The 24778-nt window shown below is 44.7% G+C and overlaps 1 long non-coding RNA gene across 1 annotated transcript in view; it reads right to left on the reverse strand.

Moving 5' to 3' along the window:
* The window catches only part of LOC112240100, a 16400-nt gene extending 2441 nt beyond the window's left edge, over positions 1-13959 (reverse strand). The window contains exons 1-2 of the long non-coding RNA XR_006081809.1: positions 13685-13959; positions 13107-13293 (exon numbers count right to left, since the gene is read on the reverse strand). This is a non-coding gene — a long non-coding RNA (uncharacterized LOC112240100). The remainder of the gene's footprint in view (positions 1-13106; positions 13294-13684) is intronic.
* Positions 13960-24778: the final 10819 nt, after the last annotated feature.

The following is a 24778-nucleotide window of genomic DNA, read 5'->3' on the forward strand; positions in this document are numbered from 1 at the left end:
ACTGGGAAAGCTGCCAGGCATTTGGACAATTAATAGACACTGTTGTAAATAAAACCCTGATAAAAACACTGTTGTCCTGGACCGGAGTCTACGCAGACCGGTGCAGCAGAGCCAATCAGAGCTACAGTAGACCTTTATGCAAATAAGCCATTTGTACACAGGCCTGTCATCATTCACTATGAACTGGACTGTGTGTTTACAGGCAGTAGGGCCTGTCATCATTCACTGTGAACTGGACTGTGTGTTTACAGGCAGTAGGGCCTGTCATCATTCACTATGAACTGGACTGTGTGTTTACAGGCAGTAGGGCCTGTCATCATTCACTATGAACTGGACTGTGTGTTTACAGGCAGTAGGGCCTGTCATCATTCACTATGAACTGGACTGTGTGTTTACAGGCAGTAGGGCCTGTCATCATTCACTATGAACTGGACTGTGTGTTTACAGGCAGTAGGGCCTGTAAGTCCCTATGAACTGGACTGTGTGTTTACAGGCAGTAGGGCCTGTCATCCTTCACTATGAACTGGACTGTGTGTTTACAGGCAGTAGGGCCTGTCATCATTCACTATGAACTGGACTGCGTGTTTACAGGCAGTAGGGCCTGTCAATTCACTATGAACTGGACTGTGTGTTTACAGGCAGTAGGGCCTGTCATCATTCACTATGAACTGGACTGTGTGTTTACAGGCAGTAGGGCCTGTCATCCTTCACTATGAACTGGACTGTGTGTTTACAGGCAGTAGGGCCTGTCATCATTCACTATGAACTGGACTGTGTGTTTACAGGCAGTAGGGCCTGTCATCATTCACTATGAACTGGACTGTGTGTTTACAGGCAGTAGGGCCTGTCATCATTCACTTGAACTGGACTGTGTGTTTACAGGCAGTAGGGCCTGTCATCATTCACTATGAACTGGACTGTGTGTTTACAGGCAGTAGGGCCTGTCATCATTCACTATGAACTGGACTGTGTGTTTACAGGCAGTAGGGCCTGTCATCATTCACTATGAACTGGACTGTGTGTTTACAGGCAGTAGGGCCTGTCATCATTCACTATGAACTGTGTGTTTACAGGCAGTAGGGCCTGTCATCATTCACTATGAACTGTGTGTTTACAGGCAGTAGGGCCTGTCATCATTCACTATGAACTGGACTGTGTGTTTACAGGCAGTAGGGCCTGTCATCATTCACTATGAACTGGACTGTGTGTTTACAGGCAGTAGGGCCTGTTTACAGGCAGTAGGGCCTTCATCATTCACTATGAACTGGACTGTGTGTTTACAGGCAGTAGGGCCTGTCATCATTCACTATGAACTGGACTGTGTGTTTACAGGCAGTAGGGCCTGTCATCATTCACTATGAACTGGACTGTGTGTTGACAGGCAGTAGGGCCTGTCATCATTCACTATGAACTGGACTGTGTGTTTACAGGCAGTAGGGCCTGTCATCATTCACTATGAACTGGACTGTGTGTTTACAGACAGTAGGGCCTGTCATCATTCACTATGAACTGGACTGTGTGTTTACAGGCAGTAGGGCCTGTCAGCCCCTATGAACTGGACTGTGTGTTTACAGGCAGTAGGGCCTGTCATCATTCACTATGAACTGGACTGTGTGTTTACAGGCAGTAGGGCCTGTCATCATTCACTATGAACTGGACTGGTTTTGTAGGGCCTGTCATCATTCACTATGAACTTACAGGCAGTAGGGCCTGTCATCATTCACTATGAACTGGACTGTGTGTTTACAGGCAGTAGGGCCTGTCATCATTCACTATGAACCTGTTTACAGGCAGTAGGGCCTGTCATCATTCACTATGAACTGGACTGTGTGTTTACATTGAAACGCTATTTAGCGCGCACCACCGCTAACTAAGCTAGCCGTTTCACATCCGTACATTCATCAATTTTTGTCCAAAAATATTGAGTCATTGCGAATGGGTGGAGGAAGCAAACAATGTACCAGGCTAGGTGTGATCTACAACCTGAAAACAATGTACCAGGCTAGGTGTGATCTACAACCTGAAAACAATGTACCAGGCTAGGTGTGATCTACAACCTGAAAACAATGTACCAGGCTAGGTGTGATCTACAACCTGAAAACAATGTACCAGGCTAGGTGTGATCTACAACCTGAAAACAATGTACCAGGCTAGGTGTGATCTACAACCTGAGAACAATATTTGTTGGACAACCGAGAAATGTATTGGTGAATGATGTTAGAATAGAACTTCATCCATCTATTCTGCCAACAATGTCTTACTGTCAGTCATGGAATTCTGAGTAAAATATAAATACATTATAAACTGTTTATGAAGTTGGTTTTGTAGTATGAAGTGGGAATTTGATGGGAATTTGATGGGAATTTGATATTATGATGGTCTGTTTCACACCTGCAAAGTAGTTAAAACGCTGATAGATACTGCCTAAACACAGGCTACTTAAAGATACTGCCTAAACACAGGCTACTTAAAGATACTGCCTAAACACAGGCTACTTAAAGATACTGCCTAAACACAGGCTACTTAAAGATACTGCCTAAACACAGGCTACTTAAAGATACTGCCTAAACACAGGCTACTTAAAGATACTGCCTAAACACAGGCTACTTAAAGATACTGCCTAAACACAGGCTACTTAAAGATACTGCCTAAACACAGGCTACTTAAAGATACTGCCTAAACACAGGCTACTTAAAGATACTGCCTAAACACAGGCTACTTAAAGATACTGCCTAAACACAGGCTACTTAAAGATACTGCCTAAACACAGGCTACTTAAAGATACTGCCTAAACACAGGCTACTTAAAGATACTGCCTAAACACAGGCTACTTAAAGATACTGCCTAAACACAGGCTACTTAAAGATACTGCCTAAACACAGGCTACTTAAAGATACTGCCTAAACACAGGCTACTTAAAGATACTGCCTAAACACAGGCTACTTAAAGATACTGCCTAAACACAGGCTACTTAAAGATACTGCCTAAACACAGGCTACTTAAAGATACTGCCTAAACACAGGCTACTTAAAGATACTGCCTAAACACAGGCTACTTAAAGATACTGCCTAAACACATGCTATTTAGAGATACTGCCTGAACAACTTAACGGTACTGCCTGAACACGCTACTTAACGGTACTGCCTGAACACGCTACTTAACGGTACTGCCTGAACACGCTACTTAACGGTACTGCCTGAACACGCTACTTAACGGTACTGCCTGAACACGCTACTTAACGGTACTGCCTGAACACGCTACTTAACGGTACTGCCTGAACACGCTACTTAACGGTACTGCCTGAACACGCTACTTAACGGTACTGCCTGAACATGCTACTTAGAGATACTGCCTAGTGCTTAACAGTACTGCTTAAATCACTCTCCACAGGTGCAAGACAAACTACAGATGTAGGACCTTCATTTGATCACTCTTGTTGCTGGGAATTTTCCTGCAAAGCAGGAAATGCAAACTTGTAGTGTATTTTAGTCTTTTTTAAAGGCTTCTACAGTTTGTAATTTCCCCTTTGAAGTTTCAGACTGGATTTGCCCTCACGAAAAATGTACCAACCCCTTTCAAAATACATTATAATCCACATTTCCTGTTGCTGCAGGATCATTTTCCTGCTGTAGCAAACTGACTCAAATTAAGATCCTACATCTGTACCATTCACACTCTAGGATATCAGCAAGGGTGGCTGTATTCAAAATGGCTGGCTGAAGAAGTTTTACATCGGAGGGTATTGTCTTAGCGTGTGTCCCAAATGGCACTTTATTCCTCATAGGGCTCTGGTCATAAGTAGTAGGGCACTATATAGGCCATGGAATAGGGTACAATTTGGGAGTCATCTTCACAGTGTTGTAGGACTTCTGTCCTCTCTTCACCTGCTTTACTTTAAACCCTTAAGGCCTCAGGATCCGTACGGCTCCAATCGAAAGTTAATTCCTCCCAGGTTCTAATCAATTAAAAAAGTGAATGGCTGAGCACAGACAGATGCCATCACAGGGTTCTATAGTCTGAGAAGACAGACCAGACCAGTAACAAACAGATGCCATCACAGGGTTCTATAGTCTGAGAAGACAGACCAGACCAGTAACAAACAGATGCCATCACAGGGTTCTATAGTCTGAGAAGACAGACCAGACCAGTAACAAACAGACAGATGCCATCACAGGGTTCTATAGTCTGAGAAGACAGACCAGACCAGTAAACAAACAGATGCCATCACAGGGTTCTATAGTCTGAGAAGACAGACCAGACCAGTAACAAAAACAGATGCCATCACAGGGTTCTATAGTCTGAGAAGACAGACCAGACCAGTAACAGACAGATGCCATCACAGGGTTCTATAGTCTGAGAAGACAGACCAGACCAGTAACAGACAGATGCCATCACAGGGTTCTATAGTCTGAGAAGACAGACCAGACCAGAAACAGACAGATGCCATCACAGGGTTCTATAGTCTGAGAAGACAGACCAGACCAGTAACAAAGATGCCATCACAGGGTTCTATAGTCTGAGAAGACAGACCAGACCAGTAACAAACAGATGCCATCACAGGGTTCTATAGTCTGAGAAGACAGACCAGACCAGTAACAGACAGATGCCATCACAGGGTTCTATAGTCTGAGAAGACAGACCAGACCAGTAACAAACAGATGCCATCACAGGGTTCTATAGTCTGAGAAGACAGACCAGACCAGTAACAAACAGATGCCATCACAGGGTTCTATAGTCTGAGAAGACAGACCAGACCAGTAACAGACAGATGCCATCACAGGGTTCTATAGTCTGAGAAGACAGACCAGACCAGTAACAAACAGATGCCATCACAGGGTTCTATAGTCTGAGAAGACAGACCAGACCAGAAACAAACAGACAGATGCCATCACAGGGTTCTATAGTCTGAGAAGACAGACCAGACCAGAAACAAACAGACAGATGCCATCACAGGGTTCTATAGTCTGAGAAGACAGACCAGACCAGTAACAAACAGATGCCATCACAGGGTTCTATAGTCTGAGAAGACAGACCAGACCAGTAACAAACAGATGCCATCACAGGGTTCTATAGTCTGAGAAGACAGACCAGACCAGTAACAAACAGACAGATGCCATCACAGGGTTCTATAGTCTGAGAAGAAGACAGACCAGACCAGAAACAAACAGACAGATGCCATCACAGGGTTCTATAGTCTGAGAAGACAGACCAGACCAGTAACAAACAGACAGATGCCATCACAGGGTTCTATAGTCTGAGAAGACAGACCAGACCAGTAACAAACAGATGCCATCACAGGGTTCTATAGTCTGAGAAGACAGACCAGACCAGTAACAAACAGATGCCATCACAGGGTTCTATAGTCTGAGAAGACAGACCAGACCAGAAACAAACAGACAGATGCCATCACAGGGTTCTATAGTCTGAGAAGACAGACCAGACCAGTAACAAACAGACAGATGCCATCACAGGGTTCTATAGTCTGAGAAGACAGACCAGACCAGTAACAAACAGATGCCATCACAGGGTTCTATAGTCTGAGAAGACAGACCAGACCAGAAACAAACAGACAGATGCCATCACAGGGTTCTATAGTCTGAGAAGACAGACCAGACCAGAAACAAACAGACAGATGCCATCACAGGGTTCTATAGTCTGAGAAGACAGACCAGACCAGTAACAAACAGATGCCATCACAGGGTTCTATAGTCTGAGAAGACAGACCAGACCAGTAACAAACAGATGCCATCACAGGGTTCTATAGTCTGAGAAGACAGACCAGACCAGTAACAAACAGACAGATGCCATCACAGGGTTCTATAGTCTGAGAAGACAGACGAGACCAGAAACAAACAGACAGATGCCATCACAGGGTTCTATAGTCTGAGAAGACAGACCAGACCAGAAACAAACAGACAGATGCCATCACAGGGTTCTATAGTCTGAGAAGACAGACCAGACCAGTAACAAACAGATGCCATCACAGGGTTCTATAGTCTGAGAAGACAGACCAGACCAGTAACAAACAGATGCCATCACAGGGTTCTATAGTCTGAGAAGACAGACCAGAAACAAACAGACAGATGCCATCACAGGGTTCTATAGTCTGAGAAGACAGACCAGACCAGTAACAAACAGACAGATGCCATCACAGGGTTCTATAGTCTGAGAAGACAGACCAGACCAGTAACAAACAGATGCCATCACAGGGTTCTATAGTCTGAGAAGACAGACCAGACCAGTAACAAACAGATGCCATCACAGGGTTCTATAGTCTGAGAAGACAGACCAGACCAGTAACAAACAGATGCCATCACAGGGTTCTATAGTCTGAGAAGACAGACCAGACCAGTAACAAAAACAGATGCCATCACAGGGTTCTATAGTCTGAGAAGACAGACCAGACCAGTAACAAACAAACAGATGCCATCACAGGGTTTTATAGTCTGAGAAGACAGACCAGACCAGTAACAAACAGATGCCATCACAGGGTTCTATAGTCTGAGAAGACAGACCAGACCAGAAACAAACAGACAGATGCCATCACAGGGTTCTAATTGTCTGGTCAGTCTTTTCAGCTCTCGAGTGACGCAGCTGTCTAAGCCACTGCATCTCAGTGCAGGGTCTGTAGTGATGCTAGAGGCATCACTACAGACCCTGGTTCGATCCTGGGCTGTATCACAACAGGCCGTGACCTGGTGTCCTATAGGGCGGCGCACAATTGGCCCAGCGTTGTCCGGGTTAGAGGGGTTTGGTCGGGGTAGTCTGTCAATGTCAAATAAGAACACATTCTTAACTGACTTGCCAAGTTAAATAGAAAAGGTTCAAATAGAAAAGAAAAATGTAAATCAGAAACAAACAGACCGATGCCATCAAAAAGGTCCTAGAGTCTGGTCTGTCTTCTCAGAAACACAAGGTCCTATAGTCTGGTCTGTCTTCTCAGAAACACAAGGTCCTATAGTCTGGTCTGTCTTCTCAGAAACACAAGGTCCTATAGTCTGGTCTGTCTTCTCAGAAACAAAAGGGAACAGGGACCGAGTCAGGAAGCAGCAGCAAGTCAACTATGGTAATAACATAGGGTACGTCCCAAATAGGACCCTATTCCCTACATACTGCACTACATTTCACCTAAGACATATGGGCCCTGGTCTAAAAGTAGTGCACTATATACGGAATAGGGTGCCATTTTGGAAGCAAGCCCAGTTCCTGCTCCAGAGGTTGAGAGTCTCAATTTGCATCTGAATCTGACTGAAACAAGAGAGAGGGAGAGAGAGAAAGAGCTGGAAGAGGGTGCCTCAATGCCAGCTTTGTGTCCAACCATGCAAAGCACAGACAGACAGAGTCGCCACAGAAATGCCACCAACTGGCAAGGCAACGCAGGGAGATTGAAACATCTCCTTGTCAATCTCCCAACACAACAGAGTGAAGAACCGAACAGATACAATGAATTGTAAATCCAGGGGTTGTCTGCACCACCTCTCCTCGACTCCAATCCCCTCCTCGACTCCAATGTATCACAGTCATTCCCAACAGTGATTGTTCTAGTTTAGTCCATCCCTCCTGTTTTCTATCTGATTGAGTCTGAGGCAGGCCGGCTGACAGCAAGGACCTGACTAGAGAGGATGTCACTTTCAAATCAGAGATGAGAGAACACAGTCCTTTTCTTTTCACACCCCGGGACCATCTTCCTTGCATGACAACGCGAGCTGAATAAACATCTCTCATACCGTCCGTCTCTGTGAGCCCCTACTAAATGCATCTGTAACAAAATGGAACAGTAGTCACGACAACGGGATCTGTTGTCATTGGGATAAAAAGGACTTGTTTTTTTTTTCCCCTTCCGACATCTGAGACGGGTTGCTGGAGGAGGACATCACCACTACTGCTGGGTTCCCTCTCTAAAGATGTACTGCTCTGAGAGAACCGTCAGTCTCTGGGACTCCTACAACTAGAACAACACACGAGGTTCATAGCTTGTTACAGTAAGGAAGGTAAGATATTAACACAGCTGTATCCCCATTTAGATAGGATGTATTGATAGACCATGTTTAAACCCAGGGGGGACGGCTAGATTCCATCAATTCACGTTGGACTGCGGTGTTAAAACCACCTTCATTGTCTTAAAGTAACAAGGGACCGTTCTGTGTTCATGCTGCAGCAGCAGTGATCTGTGAGCCACATGACTGTCTCTGTGTGTGTGTGTGTGTGTGTGTAAGAGAGACTACTCTGGTCGGCAGCAGCAGTGATCTGTGAGCCACATGACTGACAGTGTGTGTGTGTGTGTGTGTGTGTGTGTAAGAGAGACTACTCTGGTCGGCAGCAGCAGTGATCTGTGAGCCACATGACTGTGTGTGTGTGTGTGTGTGTGTGTGATCTGTGCCACATGACTGTGTGTGTGTAAGAGAGACTACTCTGGTCGGCAGCAGCAGTGATCTGTGAGCCACATGACTGTCTGTGTGTGTGTGTGTGTGTGTGTGTGTGTGTGTGTGTGTGTGTGTGTGTGTGTGTGTGTAAGAGAGACTACTCTGGTCGGCAGCAGCAGTGATCTGTGAGCCACATGACTGTCTGTGTGTGTGTGTGTGTGTGTAAGAGAGACTACTCTGGTCGGCAGCAGCAGTGATCTGTGAGCCACATGACTGTCTGTGTGTGTGTGTGTGTGTGTAAGAGAGACTACTCTGGTCGGCAGCAGCAGTGATCTGTGAGCCACATGACTGACTGTGTGTGTGTGTGTGTGTGTGTGACTACTCTGGTCGGCAGCAGCGATCTGTGAGCCACATGACTGACAGTGTGTGTGTGTGTGTAAGAGAACTACTCTGGTCGGCAGCAGCAGTGATCTGTGAGCCACATGACTGACAGTGTGTGTGTGTAAGAGAGACTACTCTGGTCGGCAGCAGCAGTGATCTGTGAGCCACATGACTGTCTGTGTGTGTGTGTGTGTGTGAAGAGAGACTACTCTGGTCGGCAGCAGCAGTGATCTGTGAGCCACATGACTGTCTGTGTGTGTGTGTGTGTGTGTGTAAGAGAGACTACTCTGGTCGGCAGCAGCAGTGATCTGTGAGCCACATGACTGTCTGTGTGTGTGTAAGAGAGACTCTGGTCGGCAGCCTGCCACATGACTGACAGTGTGTGTGTGTGAGAGAGAGAGAGCGACTACACTGGTCGGCAGCAGCCTGCATGACAGTCCTGAACCCCAGCCAAGATCCTTATCAAAACTGTTGTGTGTGTGAGTCCCTTGGTACCCTATATAGTGCACAACTTTTGACCAGGGCCTATAGGGAATACAGTGCCATTTGGGACAAAGCCCGTACTGTATGTTACAAAATAGGGAGTTTCTCACCAGACAAGAAAGTGTCAGGCCTCTCTGATCCTGCCTCCTGAATCTACAACACCAACAGGCAGGGATATCTCTTTACAACACCAACAGACAGGGATATCTCTTTACAACACCAACAGACAGGGACATCTCCTGAATCTACAACACCAACAGGTAGGGATCTCTTTACAACACCAACAGAAGGGAATATCTCCTGAATCTCTTCACAACACCAACAGACAGGGATATCTCCTGAATCTACAACACCAACAGACAGGGATATCTCCTGAATCTACAACACCAACAGGCAGGAATATCTCCTGAATCTACACCACCAACAGACAGGGATATCTCCTGAATCTACACCACCAACAGACAGGGATATCTCCTGAATCTACAACACCAGCAGGTAGGGATCTCTTTACAACACCAACAGACAGGGATATCTCCTGAATCTACAACACCAACAGACAGGCATATCTCCTGAATCTCCTGAATCTCTCTTTACAACACCAACAGACAGGGATATCTCCTGAATCAAACACATCACGGAACCAGGGGTGTGGTAAAACTACACTCAGACACATCACAGAACCAGGGGTGTGGCATCAGCCCAGCCTCCAGAACCAGGGCTGTGGCATCAACCCAGCCTCCAGAACCAGGGGTGTGGTATCAACTGATGAAGTGTGGCAGCCACAGGTCTTCATCAGGCAGCAGCCAAACAGGTCTTCATCAGGTCTTCATCAGGCAGCAGCCAAACAGGTCTTCATCAGGTCTTCATCAGGCAGCAGCCAAACAGGTCTTCATCAGGTCTTCATCAGGCAGCAGCCAAACAGGTCTTCATCAGCCAAACAGGTCTTCATCAGGTCTTCATCAGGCAGCAGCCAAACAGGTCTTCATCAGGCAGCAGCCAAACAGGTCTTCATCAGGCAGCAGCCAAATAGCTTCAGGTCTTCATCAGACAGCAGCCAAATAGGTCTTCATCAGACAGAGGTCTTAGTATTGATGTATGGCCATCTACTATAGCATAGCATCCATGCCCCTATATTGGGGGGGGTAACCACGCAGCACTGGGGTAACCAGAGGGAGACTGGAGACCAGGACGACTAGGTAGGACCAGAGGGAGGCTGGCGAGTAGGACGACTAGGTAGGACCATAGGAGGACTAGGTAGGACCAGAGGGAGGCTGGAGAGTAGGACGACTAGGTAGGACCAGAGGAGGACTAGGTAGGACCAGAGGGAGGCTGGAGAGTAGGGAGACCAGAGGGAGGCTGGAGAGTAGGAGGCTGGAGAGCAGGAGGACTAGGTAGGGCTGGCTGGTGGGAGGCTGGGAGCAGGAGGACTAGGTAGGGCCAGAGGGAGCCTGGAGAGTAGGAGGACTAGATAGGACCAGAGGGAGGCTGGAGAGTAGGAGGACTAGGTAAGGCTGGCTGGTGGGAGGCTGGGAGCAGGAGGATTAGCCGCTGGGAGGCTGAGAGCAGTGGTCAGGATGATATATTAAACGGTCTGTTTAGGCTAGTCTTCACATCAGCCAGCTGCAGTCACTGGCTGGCAGGCAGGGACCCGGTTTACAAAGAGTCCTCTGATGAGAGGGGAAGATGGGTTCATAGGCTGCGATGGAATCAGTTACATCTGTATTACATGTAACGTCACATCACATTAGATCAACTGGAATGAAACCCTCACTCACGGTTGTACACAGAGCTGTGACTAAACCATTCCCCGAAATATTATATTACCCCCCTACATTTTAATTATCACTAAAACAGCAAAGAATCATTTTGTGAACTGTAAAGAGTTCAGAGTCATTATGGTTCCACATAAAAACCCATCAGCCTTCCTAAAGAACCCTTTTGAGGAACCCTCGTGTTTTAGCGTGTGGAGCGTCTGGTTAAATTCTGCTTAGGAACATTTTTTTTTTTTTTACATCTCTAAAATGGTTAAACTAGTGAGAAATACACGTGAATATTGAACAAATCTGTGTTGGCTTCATTTACTATCATCACAAAAATAAGATATTTTGCCGTACTTAATTAAATGTATATTACGTGACTTTCCATGATGTTACCGGGTTACTACAAAACACAAGCTGCCATTAGACCACATCGAAGTGAGAGGGGATATTACAAACTTTTTACCTCAGATTGGTTATATTAGTATAAAAGTTTACTCAACACAATGACACAAGATCAATTGCTTAAAAAAAAACAGATCAATATCTTTGGTTTTGTACTGTTAATTCATACCAATACACAGATTTGAAAGTCAAACTGTCACTGTTGATATCCTATGGAGGGTCGTGATTAATTGAAATGGAACAGAAAAAGTTGTTTGTTCCATTTTCCGTGAAGGCAGCCTCCTGAAATCAACATCTGGCATTCCAAAATATACATAGAAGCCTCCTACTAAGGCTCATCTAACCAACCACATATACGTTATTACAGGTTATTCCACGTTTCCAACCTGGTCTCAGAACATTTCGTATTATTCTGTTACGTAAAATATACATAGAAGCCTCCTACTAAGGCTCATCTAACCAACCACATATACGTTATTACAGGTTATTCCACGTTTCCAACCTGGTCTCAGAACATTTCGTATTATTCTGTTACGTAAAATATACATAGAAGCCTCCTACTAAGGCTCATCTAACCAACCACATATACGTTATTACAGGTTATTCCACGTTTCCAACCTGGTCTCAGAACATTTCGTATTATTCCTGTTATGTTTAATATTTACCTTTATTTTACTAGGCAAGTCAGTTAAGAACAAATTCTTATTTTCAATGACGGCCTAGGAACAGTGGGTTAACTGCCTGTTCAGGGGCAGAACGACAGATTTGTACCTTGTCAGCTCGGGGATTTGAACTTGCAACCTTCCGGTTACTAGTCCAACGCTCTAACCACTAGGCTACCCTGCCACCTCTACGCTCTAACCACTAGGCTACCCTGCCGCCTCTAATGTAAATCGGAGATAGTCAATTTAGTATGATATGTTACGTTTCGTATGGTTACATAAGACAGATGGTTACTTAAAGCAAAAGAAGGTTGGATGGATGAGTGTATAACGGGAACGTCTAGCAATCCAAACATTGGGAGTTCGAATCTCATCACAGACAATTTTTGCTAATTAGCAGATTTCTAATTAGCAACATTTCCAAAATGTAGCTGACTTCTTCTGCTGGTTGTCAAATCAAAATCAAATCAAATTTTATTTGTCACATCATGGTTAGCAGATGTTAATGCTGGCTTGTAGTCCTCTAACCAGTGATGTAAAAATATATTCAGTTGTCATGTGTTATTTTGAGTTGTGGTAGTTTCAACAGTGCATATCCCTCCCTAATCAATGAGTGACACTTGACACTATTGTTGCACATGTATGTGTTGATAGTACATTTTATGTTTTCAGTATATCACAAACCGTTTATGCATATTGGTTATTGATTTGGACACTTGCCATTGGGCTATTTATCAATATGTCTGATCAACTGGAAGCAGCGACAGCATTTTAGGAATATAAAAATGGTCAACATTCATTTCCAACGGTAATTGTACTTAATCTGGTAAAAACTGCTGAATGATTCCATGATTTATTTTGATGATATACCAGAAGTCTCCAAAGCGGGTTTGCCCTGCTTACAAAGAGCCCCCCCAAAAAATCTTATCAAATTTGAAAATGTCCTAGGCTCTCTCTCACCTGTGATAAAATCTAGGCTCAACAGAGGTATATGAAAGACTGAATTTCTATTTCCTATTTTACATTTAAAGACAACATATGAGGGGTCTTCTTACCTTCAACAGACTTTCCAATACTGTGCAGGTGTGTGAAGTCGAAGGTGTTGTTAACGTCCCGCAGGTATCTCTCCACCTCCACGGTGTTGTGATAACGGAACTCCAAACTGACACCGGACGACACCAACTTCCCGAGGTATAGGCAGAGCGCAAAAAGAAACATCGTCTCGTACGGGACAGTGACAACCTAACCCACAAAAACCAAGTTTAAGAAAAAAACGTTAAGCGGATTTAAAATAAAATACAACACCGTCAAAATATGAACGAAAAACTCACGAGGACATAGTAGCCACGCGCACAACTTGACACTGAAGTCAGCAATAACGTCAGTGGACAGCGCCAGTGTGCAGTTACCTGGCGTTACGTTTCTCAATACACTAGGTTTAGCATTTTCTCTCAAATTATAGCCATCTAAATGACAACATGTTGCAAGCAATTCTTATTTTTTAGTCCGGAATAAAAACGTCTCTATAGAAGTGTAGACTAGGCCATCAATAAACATGTCTAAAATACATCAAAATACACTAAATTCACACTAATTTTTTTTTATAGCCTATTCACATGACATTCTACATTACCTTATTACTAAATGTATATTTCCTGCAGCTCGCTGTGTGCGCACAAATTCTTCTGTGAAGACGTCTCTTGAAGTCACACCGCTGTCACCCTCGCCTGTCCGACCGCATTCATAACAACTGTTTAATGTTCCAAATCGCTCGAATGGTTCTTAGTCGACAGATCAACCCTCCCCCCGACCACATTACACCGTCGGGTCCCCTGTCTGCCTACACACCGCCCTGTATGGCATTATCACTATATTCACCCACGGCAAGTTTTTAATACAGTAGCCAGCAGAGGCGAGGCGGAGCTAAACAGTTCTCAACTCAACATGATCTCACGGTTTTACCATTTTGACGTTTATCCACATTTGTCCCAACGTACAATTGGGAAGTTACTCCAAATGCAAATGTAGAAGTTGTCAAATTTTGAAGTTTTCAAATGTTGACGTTAAGGTTAAGGTAAGTTAAGGTTTGATAGGGTCACATTTGATATATATACAAATAGTCTACCACTGCGAATAAGGTGCCATTTGGGAGACTAGAAGGTGGGATCCCTGTGTTTTTCAAAAAAAAAAAAAGGATTGCCGAATCATTTTAAAAAGGTAAGAGGGGCACTATAATGCTCCACTACACATTTCATACTAAATGCCTACATCTTACAATAAATGTTTTCAACTATAACAATAATGTTTATTTACAGAACAAGAATTGTCCTGACTTTCAAGAATACCTGAATTGCTTTGATCTGCTATTCTGATTGGCTGGAAAGTTTGTCATTCCAATTATTTCAGATCTATACCGTGTCCAAGTTTCACCATGGCGACCACGGAACTTGGCGACACGTGGGCACATGAGAATTCTTAGAGTATGGCAAATACTTGTCAATTATTGCATTCTATCAATGCTGGGACTACCTTAGACATGAAACAGGGGTTGGAGGACATACAGGCTGTCACCAATTTATTAATGCACAATTTGTCTAAATGAATATTGGAAACACTTCAACCATTACATTTTTACTCTGAACTGTTGGTTTTTAAGAAAAAGGTAATTTTTTTAGGTGTGATGTCATTACTTCCTGTTTTCATCAACAAGGTAGTTCAATGGTGTGTATGTATGCATGTACATGTACTTACCTGGAGTGCCTGAGGGTGGCGCTGTTTACTAATTACTTTATGTGGTCATATGTACTTGCACTTGACCCATGACATCTGATAAACATGGTTCTTCTACCCGCATTCCTGCCTCAGCAGGCTATTATATTACATGGTGTCATATGTTAAGGTTATACAAGGACAGCTCAACATTATGAAACATGGAACAAATGAGACCACCAACTACTCTAAACCTAGAGGGAAATCTATCCCAACTGAGACCACCAACTACTCTGGACCTAGAGGGAAATCTATCCCAACTGAGACCACCAACTACTCTGGACCTAGAGGGAAATCTATCCCAACTGAGACCACCAACTACTCTGGACCTAGAGGGAAATCTATCCCAACTGAGACCAACAACTACTCTGGACCTAGAGGGAAATCTATCCCAACTGAGACCACCAACTACTCTAAACCTAGAGGGAAATCTATCCCAACTGAGACCACCAACTACTCTGAATCTAGAGGGAAATCTATCCCAACTGAGACCACCAACTACTCTGAACCTAGAGGGAAATCTATCCCAAATGAGACCACCTTTCATTTTCCATTTCTTTTGTCTTGTTTTCCAGCACACCTGGTTTACATTCCCTCATTACTTGACATGCATTTAACCCTCTGTTCCCACCATGTCCGTGTGTGGAATTGTTTGTTGTAAAATTTATGTGCACTTCAGACTGGTTTTCCACAGGTTATTTCAACCTGTATGTTGTTGTTCTGGGTGCAGTTTGTTTTGCCTTATTAAACTGCTCCGGTTATTACCCAGTTCTGCTCTCCTGCGCCTGACTTCCCTGCAGACAGTCACAACTTTTACAAGAGGGAAATCTATCCCAAATGAGACCACCAACTACTCTGAACCTAGAGGGAAATCCATCTCAAATGAGACCACCAACTACTCTGGACCTAGAGGGAAATCCATCTCAAATGAGACCACCAACTACTCTGGACCTAGAGGGAAATCTATCCCAAATGAGACCACCAACTACTCTGGACCTAGAGGGAAATCCATCCCAAATGAGACCACCAACTACTCTGGACCTAGAGGGAAATCCATCTCAAATGAGACCACCAACTACTCTGGACCTAGAGGGAAATCCATCCCAAATGAGACCACCAACTACTCTGGACCTAGAGGGAAATCTATCCCAAATGAGACCACCAACTACTCTGGACCTAGAGGGAAATCTATCCCAAATGAGACCACCAACTACTCTGGACCTAGAGGGAAATCTATCCCAAATGAGACCACCAACTACTCTGGACCTAGAGGGAAATCCAAATGAGACCACCAACTACTCTGGACCTAGAGGGAAATCTGACAATCGGAGAGCGTGGATCCAGAAATTCAACTATCCCAAATGAGACCAACTCTGGACCTAGAGGGAAATCTATCCCAATCGGAGAGCGTGAGACCACCAACTTTCCATCAGCCAGTGGCATCTCAGAGAAATCCAGAAAAAGTGAAATGTGCCACGTAGAGATGATTTAATCAAGGTATTCAATACTTTTGACTTGGATGGATTAAAAAAATATGTTTTCCTGAACTTACTCTGAGCCAAGAAACAAATCTGATGCACCTGAGACATATCTTTTTTAGGAGAGTGTAAGAACAATTGATGCTTATGTGGTTTAAAACATAAAGCAAAAGATTGAGTTTCAACAACCTACAGAGTCATTGACAAAGGGACAGAATTCTATGTGCAATCAAAACATGACCAAGTGTGAGACAGATTACTCAGAGAACCAGATCTCCTGCTAGCTATGATGAAGTCGAGGTGCCCGTTGACAAGGTGCGTAAGCAAGAGACAACACAGAAATGGCAAAAAAAGACAAAGACCTTGCAACAACTAGTAAAAGAAAGGTCACAGGGAGAATGCTCACGTTGTGGGTACAAACACAAATCAACAAAGGACAAAGACCTTGCAACAACTAGTAAAAGAACGGTCACAGGGAGAATGCTCACGTTGTGGGTACAAACACAAATCAACAAAGGACAAAGTGTCCTAGTAGGTCACAGGGAGAAAAGGGTACAAACACAAATCAACAACAGTCCAGGATACGGCAAAAGCAAGGCACAGGCAAAAGCAAGGCAAAAAAAATCATTATGCCAAAATGTGCTCCTCACACACGGACAGAAAACCAGAGGGTTCATGGCTTTGACAGGGAGAGGACAGCAGGAAATGGGGACATTGGGACAAATGAAGTGAAACAGAGTGAAGGTAAAGTGAATGTCAATGAGAAGGAAAAAAAAAAAAAAAAAAAAAAAAAAAAATCACTGAGAAAGACCAGTGGACAGAAACACTGAAAATAAACAACCAGAAACTTCCTGTTAAGCTGGATACATGAGCTGAGCATAGCGTTTTATCCTTGAGATAAAACGCTGAAAGTGAGTGTCGATTCCATGCAAAAAAATCCAACCGAAAGCTAGTGACATATTCTGGCCACCAGATGGCGCCAAAAGGCAAAAGAAAACGCTCAAACGTCGATACAAAGAGAAAGTGGTTAGAACTGGAATTTCAAGTGATAGAACAAGATGCACCAGTGGATACACGGAAGAAACAGGATTAATAGAGAGAATATTCAAGCTTGAACAAAAGACAGACGGACATTTTGAATATGAAGATGTGGACATGGATGTGCTCCAGGAGTTCATCATATACAAACAGATCCAGAAGTCACACCAGCGGTTCGTTCACCCATGAAATGTGCCTGTAGCACTAAAAAGGATAAAAAAACTGGGAAAAGGAACTGAACCGCAATGAAAAACATGGATGTCGTCGTCAGGCAGATTGAGCTTCCTGAATGGGTAAACAACTTGGTGACAATCAGGAAGCTAAACATTTAAAAATACGGTCCTGAGAAATACAAGCCAGAGGACAAAGCGCTTCAGAGGTTCATGGGAATGTTGCAGTATCTCTCAGATGATTGGTCAGCCAATCGCAGTATCTCTCAGATGTCAGCACACCACTCACACAACTGCCCTAGAAAGAGACATTCAGTGGCACTGGGAGTCTGCACAGGAACAGAGCTTCAGAAACGTGAAAACACTCGTCAGCAATGCGCCCGTGTTAAAGTACTACGATATGAAGACAAAAAAACACTGCTACTCTCTGTGGATGCAAGCTCAGAAGGCTTGGGAGCTGTGATCCTGCACGATGGTCAGCCAATCGCATACGAGTCAAGATCCCACAGACTGTCGAAAGAGATCCGCTCAAATGGAAAAAGATCTAGTCTAGCGATAGTGTTTGGCTGCGAGAAGTTTCATCAGTACCTGTATGGAAACCAGATCCAGGTGGAGTCAGACCACAAACCCTTGGAAACAATCGTCAAGAAGTCGCTCCAGAAGGCACCAGCCTGACTGCACAGATCGCTGACGAGACTACAGAGATACAGTCTATATGTGACATATTAAACCAAGAAAACGAGATGCAGATGTTGGATGGTGAGCTGGATGTAAACTACATCGCTCATCAACTTCCTGTTTCAGAAGAGCAACTGCAGCAATTCAAAAACAGCAAACAGAAGAAGACGAAGAGTTAAAAACTGGTCACAGTTGGATGGCGAGACACGAGAGGGAACGTTGCAAAGAAAATACAGCACTTACTGGACCTGCAGGGAGGACTTGACAAACTCAGATGGACTGCTGTTCCAAAGTTCAAAACGTCCTCGTTCCTCGGGTAATGAGAGAAGAAATAATGAAGCACACATGGGAATCGTAAAAATGTAAAGAACAAGCAAGGGGATGTTCTGTTCTGGCCAGGCAAGGCTAAACAGATTGAAGATGTTGTAACAAAATGTGCCGTCTGCAACACACAAACACAATAATGAAAGAGAACCGCTCATATCTCATCCAGTCCCAGAGAGAGTTAGAGCCAAAGTTGGAGTGGGCCTCTACCATTACAACGACACAGAATATATACTACTCACAAATACCCAGAAATCTCCAAGCTCAGTGGAACAACAAGCAAACACATCATTACAGCATTAAAGTTGAACTCAGCGAGGCACGGGGTGACCGACGTGTTGTGCTCCGACAATGGAAGACAGTTGGTGAGTCAAGAGATCTCTACCAGCTGGGAGTTCAAACATGTCACGTCGAGCCCTATTTCCACAGTCAAACGGCCAAGCTGAGAGGGCAGTTCAGACTGTGAAGAACCTGTTGTAAAAAGCACGAGAGACAGCAACGGAGATCCTAACACAGCTCTCCTTGAGTACAGAAACACACCCCTGGATGGAGTAGGTATCTCTCCTGCACAACTACTAATGAGAAGAAGGCTGAAGACAAAGATTCTGACATCAAAGAGATTGTTGAAGCCAGAACTCTATCAGCATGTCAGGCTCCGTCTCACAAGCAGACAACAGAGAGACTCTATCAGCATGTCTCCGTCTCACAAGCAGACAACAGAGAGACTATCAGCATGTCTCCGTCTCACAAGCAGACAACAGAGAGACTCTATCAGCATGTCTCCGTCTCACAAGCGAACAACAGAGAGACTATCAGCATGTCAGGCTCCGTCTCACAAGCAGACAACAGAGAGACTATCAGCATGTCTCCGTCTCACAAGCAGACAACAGAGAGACTATCAGCATGTCAGCTCCGTCTCACAAGCAGACAACAGAGAGACTATCAGCATGTCAGGCTATCCGTCTCACAAGCAGACAACAGAGAGACTATCAGCATGTCAGGCACCGTCTCACAAGCAGACAACAGAGAGACTATCAGCATGTCAGGCACCGTCTCACAAGCAGACAACAGAGAGACTATCAGCATGTCAGGCACCGTCTCACAAGCAGACAACAGAGAGACTATCAGCATGTCAGGCACCGTCTCACAAGCAGACAACAGAGAGACTATCAGCATGTCAGGCCGTCTCACAAGCAGACAACAGAGAGACTATCAGCATGTCAGGCACCGTCTCACAAGCAGACAACAGAGAGACTATCAGCATGTCAGGCACCGTCTCACAAGCAGACAACAGAGAGACTATCAGCATGTCAGGCACCGTCTCACAAGCAGACAACAGAGACTATCAGACTCTCAGCATGTCTCACAAGCAGACAACAGAGAGACTATCAGCATGTCAGGCTCCGTCTCACAAGCAGACAACAGAGAGACTATCAGCATGTCAGGCACCGTCTCACAAGCAGACAACAGAGAGACTATCAGCATGTCAGGCACCGTCTCACAAGCAGACAACAGAGAGACTATCAGCATGTCTGTCTCACAAGCAGACAACAGAGAGACTCTATTAGCACGTCAGGCTCCGTCTCACAAGCAGACAGAGACTCTATCAGCATGTCTCCGTCTCACAAGCAGACAACAGAGAGACTATCAGCATGTCTCCGTCTCACAAGCAGACAAGAGACTATCAGCATGTCAGGCTCAGTCTCATAAGCAGACAACAGAGACTCATCAGCATGTCTCCGTCTCACAAGCAGACAACAGAGAGACTATCAGCATGTCTCCGTCTCACAAGCAGACAACAGAGAGACTATCAGCATGTCTCCGTCTCACAAGCAGACAACAGAGAGACTATCAGCATGTCTCCGTCTCACAAGCAGACAACAGAGAGACTATCAGCATGTCAGGCACCGTCTCACAAGCAGACAACAGAGACTCGATCAGCATGTCTCCGTCTCACAAGCAGACAACAGAGAGACTATCAGCATGTCTCCGTCTCACAAGCAGACAACAGAGAGACTATCAGCATGTCAGGCTCCATCCATTTGGTACATTACCTCATCACACACTGAGGTTTATCCACAACAAGTCAGTTTGGTGCATTACCTCATCACACACTGAGGTTTATCCACAACAAGTCGGTTTGGTGCATTACCTCATCACACACTGAGGTTTATCCACAACAAGTCAGTTTGGTGCATTACCTCATCACACACTGAGGTTTATCCACAACAAGTCAGTTTGGTAGAGACACACCACTGGTGGGGAAATGGGCATATTGTCTTTATGCAGATTTTAGAATATTCGCATGAAAATCTGATCGCCGATTGGATGGAATCCTAGCTTTTTAAAGAATTGCTCCCACTGCATTAGAATACCTGTTGTTTCCCTGATCCAGAATCTCTGCAAACTTTCATTGTAATTCATCAGTGGATTTACCGTCAGGCCAGACCACATGCCATGCCTGTGTTTTCTCTTTCACTGGCACCATGACGTGTGTGTGTGTGTGTGTGTGGTAGAGAGAGACAGACAGAGTGTGTGTCCTTCCTCCCTGCCTTATTTGTTACTTTTATTTTTTACTTATCTATTTCTTACTTAACACTTATAATTCTTAAAAGTGCATTGTTGGTTAAGGGCTTGTAAGTAAGCATTTCACTGTAAGGTTGAATTCGGCTAAAATTAGATTTGATTTACATCACATATCACATACTGGTCTAGCCTGAAACCCAGACTGAACATCACTCTGTTCCCCTTCACACTGCCCTACTGCTCTAGCCTGAAACCCACTATATAACCCACTACTTTTGACCAGAGCCCCGTGGGACTATATAACCCACTACTTTTGACCAGAGCCCCGTGGGACTATATAATCCACTACTTTTGAACAGAGCCCCATGGGACTATATAATCCACTACTTTTGACCAGAGCCCCATGGGACTATATAATCCACTACTTTTGACCAGAGCCCCATGGGACTATATAACCCACTACTTTTGACCAGAGCCCCATGGGACTATATAACCCACTACTTTTGACCAGAGCCCCGTGGGACTATATAACCCACTACTTTTGACCAGAGCCCCGTGGGACTATATAACCCACTACTTTTGACCAGAGCCCCGTGGGACTATATAATCCACTACTTTTGACCAGAGCCCCATGGGACTATATAACCCACTACTTTTGACCAGAGCCCCATGGGACTATATAATCCACTACTTTTGACCAGAGCCCCATGGGACTATATAATCCACTACTTTTGACCAGAGCCCCGTGGGACTATATAATCCACTACTTTTGACCAGAGCCCCGTGGGACTATATAATCCACTACTTTTGACCAGAGCCCTATGGGACACTATAATCCACTACTTTTGACCAGAGAGTCCTATGGGACTATAATACTACTTTTCGTGGGACTATATAATCCACTACTTTTGACCAGAGCCCTATGGGACAATATAATCCACTACTTTTGACCAGAGTCATTTATGGGACATATAAGTTCTTCCATAAGTCCCCAGGTCTCTGTGTGACAGGTTTTGACCAGAGTCCTATGGGACAATATAATCCACTACTTTTGACCAGAGACATTTGGGCCACGGTCACATGTAGTTCTTCCATGGCTGATGGTCCCAGTCCCACAGGTCTCTGTGTGACAGGTGTCTGAAGGTCAAAGGATATGACATGTCTTGTCCTACTGACGACGATTGATGACGACAACGATGTCATAAATCTGCCTGAGGGGCCAGAGACGTCAACTATGTCATAAGGCTGTCTGAGGGGCCAGAGAGACGTCAACGATGTCATAAGGCTGTCTGAGAGACGTCAACGATGTCATAAGGCTGTCTGAGAGACGTCAACGATGTCATAAGGCTGTCTGAGGGGAGAGACGTCAACGATGTCATAAGGCTGCCTGAGGGGCCAGAGAGACGTCAACGATGTCATAAGGCTGCCTGAGGGGCCAGAGAGACGTCAACGATGTCATAAGGCTGTCTGAGGGGCCAGAGAGACGTCAACGATGTCATAAGGCTGTCTGAGGGGCCAGAGAGACGTCAACGATGTCATAAGGCTGTCTGAGGGGCCAGAGAGACGTCAACGATGTCATAAGGCTGTCTGAGGGGCCAGAGAGACGTCAACGATGTCATAAGGCTGTCTGAGGGGCCAGAGAGACGTCAACGATGTCATAAGGCTGCCTGAGGGGCCAGAGAGACGTCAACGATGTCATAAGGCTGTCTGAGGGGCCAGAGAAACGTCAACTGTGTCATATTTTTACATTAACATGTACACATTTACATATTATCCACCACACACACACACACACACACACGGTTATGGGCTTAAAGAAGAAGACACCTGTACCTATAAATGGTGTTTCTTTAAGAAGATGTGCCTGACTGACCTCGACTGTTTCCTCACTTCATTCTCCATGTGGTCATCCCATGGTTGTTGGTTATTAACCAGAAAACGATACAAGGACTGAAGCAGTAGCCTCCGTACTCAACACCATTTATTTAAATCTGTAGTTTCTTTGAAAAGATGTGCCTGTCTAACATTACAACTACATTAAGGGGAAAGGATCCACAGACACGGAGGCTGATTATCTTTCTGCACATCTCTTTATTTACAATGCTGTCTGCCATACTGTCCTGCGTTTGTGTTAACCAAGGCAACCGGGCATTGTAAATAAAGAGATGTGTCTGTCTGCCATACTGTCCTGCGTTTGTGTTAACCATGGCAACCGGGCATTGTAAATAAAGACATGTGTCTGTCTGCCATACTGTCCTGCGTTTGTGTTAACCATGGCAACCGGGCATTGTAAATAAAGACATGTGTCTGTCTGCCATACTGTCCTGCGTTTGTGTTAACCATGGCAACCGGGCATTGTAAATAAAGACATGTCTGTCTGCCATACTGTCCTGCGTTTGTGTTAACCAAGGCAACCGGACATTGTAAATAAAGACATGTGTCTGTCTGCCATACTGTCCTGCGTTTGTATTAACCAAGGCAACCGGGCATTGTAAATAAAGAGATGTGTCTGTCTGCCATACTGTCCTGCGTTTGTATTAACCAAGGCAACCGGACATTGTAAATAAAGAGATGTGTCTGTCTGCCATACTGTCCTGCGTTTGTGTTAACCATGGCAACCCATTGTAAATAAAGACATGTGTCATTTTTTAAAGAAACAACATTTATTTAAATCTCTAGTTGAGTAAAACAAGTAGTTTTCTGGTCACATTTATAACCCATAAAATTGCGGTAAACAGCGCCACACTGAGGCCGAAAACGGAATGTTCTATTCTCAGCTAGGCCCATCTTTCCAAAGAAAACACAAGACTGTTGTGATCACGTCAACAAATTATATCTGGGAAGGCATGTGACTGAAATTTTGCGGGTGGGGAGAGAGCGAGAGAGGGTTGAGGAGGAGGCTTGAAGCGCTAGGACATCTTTATGACGTGCATTATCTGAAAAAGGATTCATATACAGGGCATTCGGAAAGTATTCAGACCACTTGACTTTTTCCACATTTTGTTACGTTACAGCCTTGTATTTAAATGTATTTAAACAATTTTAAAAACTCAATCTACCCACAATACCCTATGATGACGAAGCAAAAACAGCTTTAAAAAATATATATAAATAAACTGTAACCTCACATTTACATCAGTATTCAGACCCTTTACTCAGTACTTTGTTGAAGCACCGTTGGCAGCGATTACAGCCTCCAGTCGTCTTGGGTTTGACGCTACAAGCTTGTCACACCTGTATTTGGGGTGTTTCTCACATTCTTCTCTGCAGATCCTCTCAAGCTCTGTCAGGTTGGATGGGGAGCTGCACAGATATTTTCAGGTGTCTCCAGAGATGTTAGATCGGGTTGAAGTCTGGGCTCTGACTGGGCCACTCAAGGACATTGAGACTTGTCCCAAAGCCACTCCTGCGTTGTCTTGTCTGTCTGCTTAGGGTCGTTGTCCTGTTGGAAGGTGAACCTTCACCCCAGTCTGAGGTCCTGAGCGCTCTGGAGCAGGTTTTCATCAAGATTCTCTCTGTACTTCGCTCCATTCATCTTTGCCTCGATTCTGACTAGTCTCCCAGGCCCTGCTGCTGAAAAACATCCCCACAGCATGATGCTGCCACCACTATGCTTCACTGTAGGGATGGTGCCAGGTTTCCTACAGATGTGACGCTTGGTATTCAGTCCAAAGAGTAAAATCTTGGTTTCATCAGACCAGATAATCTTGTTTCTCATGGTCTGTTAGTCCTTTAGGTGCCTTT

Source organism: Oncorhynchus tshawytscha, unplaced genomic scaffold, assembly GCF_018296145.1.
Source record: "Oncorhynchus tshawytscha isolate Ot180627B unplaced genomic scaffold, Otsh_v2.0 Un_contig_4676_pilon_pilon, whole genome shotgun sequence".
In the NCBI taxonomy this organism is placed as follows: Eukaryota; Metazoa; Chordata; class Actinopteri; order Salmoniformes; family Salmonidae; genus Oncorhynchus; species Oncorhynchus tshawytscha.